Source organism: Typha angustifolia, chromosome 7, assembly GCF_048772165.1.
Source record: "Typha angustifolia cultivar Huaian chromosome 7, ASM4877216v1, whole genome shotgun sequence".
NCBI classification, from domain to species: Eukaryota; Viridiplantae; Streptophyta; class Magnoliopsida; order Poales; family Typhaceae; genus Typha; species Typha angustifolia.
In genome coordinates, this window is record NC_133245.1 from 12,668,278 (window position 1) to 12,676,580 (window position 8,303).

General features: G+C 38.7%; 1 long non-coding RNA gene across 1 annotated transcript; it reads left to right on the plus strand.

Moving 5' to 3' along the window:
* Positions 1 to 2,474: 2,474 nt before the first annotated feature.
* LOC140762027 (uncharacterized) lies at positions 2,475 to 4,649 on the plus strand. The gene is made up of 2 exons (XR_012104688.1): positions 2,475 to 3,399; positions 4,318 to 4,649. It is a non-coding gene; the product is annotated as an uncharacterized lncRNA (long non-coding RNA).
* Positions 4,650 to 8,303: the final 3,654 nt, after the last annotated feature.

An 8,303-nucleotide genomic window follows, 5' to 3' on the forward strand; every position in this document is an offset into this window, starting at 1 on the left:
TTTGGGTGAAACTTATCGAGCTGGCTTTGGCTTGGGTTAGGCTCAAAATTTAATTCAAGTCCAAAAAATTGTTTAGGCTCGTTTTAGCTTAAGCCAAACCAAACTCGAGTCAAGCCATAGCCCTAGTGTTAATATTCAACTAGAAACTTTGTACTAGAATTTGATGTTAATATTTTAGTGTAATATTTTTTAGCTACTCTGATTGTGCAATTGTTTCAATGTAATGTTAACTTATGCAATTAACTCTGGTTGCACAATTCTCGCAATGTAATGTTAAACTTATGTGTTGCATTAGCCATAGAAAACTCTTCCACTTTGGTCCGCCCATGATTCCTCCCTCTCAAACTGCATAATCCCCCAAATCCACCTAACAAGGTGGATACCACCCTTGGTGTTGCCTACCAAGGTGGATATAGCCCAAGAACCTTTGCCGGAGAAAGCCAAAATTATGGCCTCCACTTTGGAGGTAGCTCGAGAAGTTAATGTCTTAGTCACAGACCCGGATGAAGGAAAAAGTTCCCTTCTGCTCTCATGGTGCAGCTTTTTAAGGCCTCACATAACTCCTTTGCACCTCAGGCTTTTAATGCCGACCTTCAAAGGATACATAATTCTTCTTCTGCCACAGTGATCTTAAATTTGGAGAAGATCAGGGATATTTGAGCAGAACGGTGTCACAACCTCACTGGTAAGTTTTTAGGCCACACTCTGCTGCTCTCTTACTTGAGTAACGAGGCAGTATTGGTGACCTCTTTATGTTTAAATTCTCCTTTGAAGGGATATGATCAATATTCTTACTATGGGATCGTGGACCTTTCAGGGTCTGGTTCTTAACCTTATCCACTAGCGACCTAATTTCAAGCCCTTACCGGAAGAAATTGTTTACCTTGTTTTGGGTCCAATTGATTGGTCTCCTTGGTGAATACTGTAGGCAAGACCTCCTTACAAACATTGCTATGGATCTCAGTAGGCCTATTAAAATTGATGGTTATACTCTAGCTCATACTTGGGGAAGGTTTGCTAGGGTTTGTGTTGAGATTGATCTAACATAACCTTTGAAATAGTTCAACCTCGTTGGGCTTCTTAGAGAACAAGTTCCTCAAGTGGTTGCTTATGAGAATCTGCCTACATTTTGTTTCAAGTGTGGTTGCTTTGGTCATCATCTTATGGTTTGCCGCTTACATTTTGTTTCAAGTGTGGTTGCTTTGGTCATCATCTTATGGTTTGCCTCTAACTATTACAATAGCTCAAAATAATATCTTGGTTCCTAAGGTACTAGTTAGGCTAATTCTTCAGGCTCTAGTGTGGGGGAGATGACATCATTGCCTCTAGTGATGACCTCGAACTCGCTATCGGAGCCAGAGTTGCTAACATAATTGTATGGCCTGTGAATCAGAGAAGAGGCCGCTGGAGAAGAACCAACGGGTAGGGGTGAAAACGGGTCAGATTAACTCTGACCCGACCCGTTATCTGACCTAATTCAGATAAAAAATTCATATCGAATTCAGATACGAATAGAATTTTTGAAAAAAAAAACCCAAATACGGATTCAGATACAAGTCAATATAATATTTGGGTACGGATATCGAATATTTGTTTGCCCACATATTTTTTTGAATGATTTACAGTTTTTAGTTTGCTTATTTAAATAGTAAATATTGATATTGTTACTAATGATGTGTTATATATTATTTGTAAAAAATAATTTCTCTAATTTTATATTTATTTGACATACAAAAAGTGTATTTTTTATGTTAATTATGTCTAAAATAAAATATCATAATTCGTTTAAAATTCGATCAATATCCATTTAAGATTAATCCTTTATTTAAAAATTATCTACATCAGTTTAGTTAGGATATGATTTAAAATTTAGCTATTCGTCCAATATTTATATTCGAATTTGTATCTGAACTAAAAATATGGATCCGAATTTGAGTTGAATATTATCCGATCCATATTCGATCTATTTTTACCATACCAGCGGGAGAACTAATACTGAAAATTTTGATGGTGGAGCTCAGCCGACTAGCTCTAGGCCTCCGTCGGAGGAGGAAGGTAAGCTTACCACTATTGTTGATGTGGTAGCACCCACCATTCCTACTGCAGGTAAACTCATTAGGCGGGCTAATGATAGCTAGACTAGCATTAGCTGACGTGTCGCTCGCCCACATGATCTTTAGACACGTGGAGGTCAGAAACCTAATGAGCTCTGCCTTGAGCACCTCAATTGTCCTCGATTATGATCATTCCTATTTCCTTGAGCCCTGTTCCTTCACCGTCGCTTTAACTAGCGAGACTCGTACTGTCATTTCGGCTGACTTACCTCGTGTAGTCCACCAAGACTTGTCTCGCCCTTATTAGATGGCGCCACGCGAGATTAGTAAATCCCACAATCCTATCATTGTGAATGTCCTATCCCTTTGGGCGATGAATATGATACTATTCATCTTGTAAGTACCACTATTTTGCATTGCCACTTGGTAGATGGCTATAAATGGAGCGCCCTCTCCTGAGCCTTCCCTTATCCCTCATTCTCAATCTGCATCTGCTATGCAATCTACCACTTCCCCCTCCCATACCTCTACGTTTCCTAGTCAACATCATTCTCAAGCTATCGCTCACCTTGCTACGCATCCCTATTGTCCTTCTACCACAGAGTCTCTTGCTTCTAATCCCGCTCTAACCATTCCCACATCCTTTTGCTTAGTGGTGGCTCATTTGCTTGAGCCCTCTCAAGTCGTACTTACCATTGGCTTCCATTTTCCTCCCCGTCTCTTTGACTTACCTCTTCTCTCACCTGATCTTGATACGGGCCCTGAGCATGATAAGATGGTGGCTTTGGCCACCTGTGAGAAAGCTCATAGTGAGGCGATTGATATCCTAAAGGAGCTGGCTGATCCAGACTTGAATGCCTTCCTGATGCCTTTATTCCAATAGAAAAAGCTATAGAACCCTTCATCGTTAGTCTGTGTTGCTTCTTTGCTTAAGCCTTCAAATAGTAAGAAAAAAAAAGACTAGCGGAGATTAGTCTACTTCCCTAAGCTAATCTGCCAAGGAGGATCCCTCTATTTAGGTGGAGATGGAGGATTCTACCCCTATGGTTATTAATGCACATCTTATCTTGGAACATTAGAGGCCTTCCTAAAAGGGAAGGACAAGTTCAATTGTTTAAAATGGTTAACTCATATTCTCCTAATATTTTTACTTTACTTGAGATGCATACTAACTCGGTTAAACCCTTAATTTCCTCTCCAGAGTAAGCCCAGACTAGGAGGGAGTCGTTGTGCCTAGGATAGGTGCCGCTGGAGGGATCCTCCTCCTGTTGGCGCCCGACCAACCTGAAGGTCTCTATCATCGACTCATTGGCCTAGGTTATGCATGGTATCTTTTTGAGCCAAGGTACTGCTCCTTGTTTGCCCTAAATTGTTTATGCTAGTACTAATAGCCAAATTAGAAATTGGCTTTGCATGAATTAAGTTATCTCTCTCTCAATATGCCTCGTATATTAATTGGAGATTTTAATTGTATTTTAAATCCTGAGGATAAGCTAGGGCATCGTTCGGTTTCTCTATCTTTTTCTGTTTTGGCTTTTATAAAAATGTTATCTCAATTGGATTTTTTGGATGTGGGCTTTAGCGGTTCACCTCATACTTGGTGTAACAATAGACACAGCTCTAGTCGTGTCCTCATGAGACTTGATAGAGTTTTTGTGAATACATCGATTCTTACAAACTTTTATCATGTTTTGATGGAACATCTGTCACGCGTAGCCTCAGATCATACTCCTATTTTGTGTACTTTGGGTTAATTTAACAAAATTGGTCGTCTACCTTTCTAGTTTGAATGGTTTTGATTTGATTCCTGAAGTTCGTGACTTGATTGCCAATCTTTGGAATAAGAGAAGTGACCATCATCCTCCTCCCCTCCAATACTTTGTCTCTAAGGTTAACTTAGCTCAGTTCCTTTGTCTCTAAGTGAAAGAAACCTCCTTAAGACCATTGGAGACTAATCTAAACACTATTAAGCTAGAGTTCTCGGTGTTGGAGGAAACGGAAAAAATTGGCTTACTTTCTCAGGTCGAAAGTTGGACCTTGATCATTTTTAATCGCAAATGTATTGCTATCTTAAGCCAAATTAACTTTAAGTGGCGTAGTTAATCCTGTATTAATTGGATCATGCACGATGATGATAATACTAATTTTTTTCATCTCTCCACTAAGATTAGGCACAATAAAAATTATACTGAAAAAATTGTATGGATGATTTTGCTGTTGTGTCTTGCTCTCGCATTCATGATGCTTTTGTTGGTTTTTATAGGGAGTTATGGCTTAAGGATGTCGATGCCTCTGAAGTACCAGATCACTAGTTCACTCTCCCGGTTCTGAGGCCGACCTATAATGAAGAATTGCTAAGGCAATTTTCTATTGAGAGGATCAGAAAGGTTGTGTGGACCATGCCAATTGGGAAAGTCCCTAGCCCCGATGGATTCCATGTGGAATTTGATAAACACTATTGGGAAATTACTACTAATGATCTTGTAGATTCTCTTATTGATTTTTGAAGCTCGTCCTATCTGCCTGATCATTGAGGCCAGACTTATCTCTTCTTTATCCCCAAAAAAGATAACCCAACTAGGGTGGTAGACTTTAGACCTATCTTCCTCTGCAATGTTAATTAGAGAATCTTGTCCAAGTTACTGGCTAACTAGCTTAAGCCGCATCTGCCTGAGCTAATAATTTCTAAGCAAACAACTTTTGTAGCCGGTAGATATACATGATAATATTACTATGGCTCATGAGATCGCTAATTATATTAATTCCTCTAAATGTAAAGCTAGTTATATGATAATTAAGATAGACCTAGAAAAAACCTATGACCGTCTTGATTGAGACTATTTCTACTACTATGAGATGCATATATTTTTTGAAAAATTTTTATTGGCTGGACCAATGTTTGTGTTATTTCTCCTATGTTTGCTACTCTAGTGAACGCGTCTTCTAATTTGGTTTAAGGAAAGGGGTATATGACAAGGATATCCCTTGTCCTCATACTTATCTATTCTAGTTGCTCAGATCTTAAGTAAATTCTTGAATCAAATAATTGAGAGAATATGTAATGTATGCCAGTTAATGTATGCCGATGATCTTCTAGTTGTGATCAAGTCGATCATGCTTCTTGTACTAATCTTCTTTCTATATTTGAGAGAATATGAGCGTATCAAAAACATGAGAATTACTCACGCTAAATCAAAAAAATTTCTTCCTTGATAAGATCTCCTCAAATTTACAAATTGCCATCACCTATGATATGAGCACGAGGGAAGGGCAATTTCCCTTTAAGTACTTGGGGTCTAAAATAACCCCTAAAAAGTTGCTTATTAAGGATTATGAGAACTTTTTATTAAAACATAATGATAAGTTGGCTAGATGGAAGATGTCACGTCTGACTCAAGCTAGACAAATTATGCTAATTAATTCAGTCCTTAATTTCATGCCAGTACATTTGATGTCGTCTACTTGGACTCCTCTTACTACCATTGATCGTATAGCTAAGGTGTCCTGCAACTTTTTGTGGGTGATACGATCTCCCCTTTTTGGCCAAGGCTCGATCTATTTCGATTTCTAGATCTGGACAAGATCTGACACAAAACTTTGGAAATAGATCTCGAAATATTTCATTGTCGGATCATCGTGAGATTTTGATATGTTGTAGCTCCGAAAAAGAGTTTTCCAACAAATTAAGTTTCAGGAGAATCAGATGTAAGAATCTCGAGATATCGTCCGATTAGTAGACAAACGTCGGGGAGTCTGTCTTAGGATCCATGGATGGAGGCACGAAATCCTTAGTGATGGTGGAGGTTGGTGGACCGGCGTTAGCGGGCTGGCACCGGTGAATAAGTGGTGGTGGAAAGGTAATGGATGATGGTAAGGTTAGGGCAAAGTGATGGATAGATTAGAATAAGGGGGAGGAGTGGGCCACCCTTAAGGGACTAGGGTGATTGGTCGATTGAGGGAGGTTAGAAGCGACGACGCCGGGGAGCGAGAGAACGGGAGAGAAGAAGACGAAGGAGACAAGGCAAAACTCAATTCATTCAATAATAATTCCATGGTTGCTATCCACACCTTTAGAAGCTAACCAAATAATTTAAAAATGGCAATTATTAACCTTAAAACAGTAGATTTTCACAGACCGCATTTGAATGCGTCCGATCGCGTCCGAACGCATATTTTGCGTTCTCTGTATGTGCAAACGCGATGCAGGCGTTCGCAAGCGCGTTCGAACACGGCGTTTGAACGTAGATTTCGCACTCTCTAGATGTACGAACCCGATGGAAACGTTCACAAGTGTGTTCGAATGCACTCCACCTACGTTTGAATGCGAGATATAGAAAACTTATTTTTTTTAAGAATTAAACATTAAAATAAGAAATAAAGATATCCCTAAAATGTATTCATGCTCGAGATGACATCAGTGAAGCCCGAATCGTATCAGTGGGCTAGAAATAGCTCTAATAAAGGCCTCTACTTGGTTGGCCAGGACCACATCACTAAACCTAAAAGTGATGGTGGTCTGACCATCAAGTATCTACGTACTGCTTACGTATTCATAATGGCTAAGAATATTCAATGTTTGCTCAATGGTGAGCATGATCTCTAGATTAAAATCCTTATTGCTCGGTATGGTACCCCTCACTCGTGGGTCTCCGAAAAATCGAGGCATTGCTTTGCTAACTGGCGCCTTATCATTTCAACCTTAAATAATCTTAAAGGTGGCTCTATTAAGCTCATTAGAAATGGTCACACCACAAATGTTTGGAAGGATCCATGGTTGGCTCCTCTTCCTCTTGATCCATGGCCAACTATGTAAACATGCAATTGAAGCACTCTATGACTTACATTTACGAGCTCATTATGAATGGCCAATGGGACTATGATAGTGTTGCAGCTATGTTTAGTTGTAAGCACATATACTTGGTTTTTAGTATCAATCTTCTCTTCTGAATATCGAGGACATTTGGATTTGGAGGCCCCCACTCTACTGGTTGTTCTTCGTCCAAGTTGCCTTATAAATTCCTTAAACCTCCTAATAAGCTATCTCATTATTAGGATGGCAGGAGAAAATTTGGTCCCTTTCAGTCTTGCCTAAATTAAAGTGTTATTGTGGAAGATGGCTTGGGACCGCCTACTGACGAAAGCCTACTTATCTTCCTAAAAAATGTCGTTAAATGATATTTGCCCGATATACTCTCTTGCAACTGAAACCATAGGCCATCTTTTCTTTAAGTGCAGAGTGACCTCATTCCTTTAGGACCTTATGAACAACCATGTTGGCCTTGAGGAGAGATGGTCGAATGGTTTATAGATATAGCTGGGTAGTGAGTTATTGGATCCAGATAAGACCTAGGTTAGGGTTGTTGTGCAGTTCTTTTGTGACAAATATGGAAGCTGAGAAAAAGAATTACCTTTTCTAATGAGAGGGAGGATCTTAGTAAGGTTTGCTTCAAATGTTGTCTCTAAATAATGAATATCATATCACTTATATGTCCGAAAAATAAAGCCTAGTCCCACCCCAACTCTATTCAATAGGCCCCTCCAAATCTTGGGTGGGTCAAAGTTAACTTAGATGTCTCTTTCGTGAATAGATCAGAGACTACTGGGGTTGGTTTTATCCTCTGACACGTCCTATTCTTGCAGGGTGCAAATATAGACCATACAAATCGGTGCTCATTACAAAAGCAATAGCAATGAAGGAAGCTCTAATTTGCATAGTCCAAAGGGGATATGTTAAAGTTTGGCTCGAGTCTGACTTAAAGAACCTGATTGACATTTTGAAAGATGATCAACGACCTTCTTGGTCTATTATCTCTATCATTGATGATATTAAAAATTTAACTAGCAAATTCGAAAATTGTAAAGTTACTTATACACCTCGTCAAGCTAATCTTGCAACGGATTGCCTTGCCAAAAAAGAAGAAGACTTTTGTTCACTTGTTCATTTTCTGGTCTTTGATTCCGGTGAAGTCTTTTATACCCACTCTACAACTTAATATAATTCTGTGTCTTTTAAAAAAAGATTCTCTAAGAAAGTCGGAGAATATTTTAAAATTTAAACATATTTTATTTTTCTGTATTATTTTCTTTACTAATTTTTTGATAGAAAGTTAGCAGTGATGTCTATTCTTTCTTCTTCTAAAAATATACCCTAATTTTTTTTTCTATCACTTAAGTTATTCTAAACTTTTTTGTTAAGATACAATTTATTTAACATAATGGTAATAATTGGGTCAAGTTAGTCAGATTTGA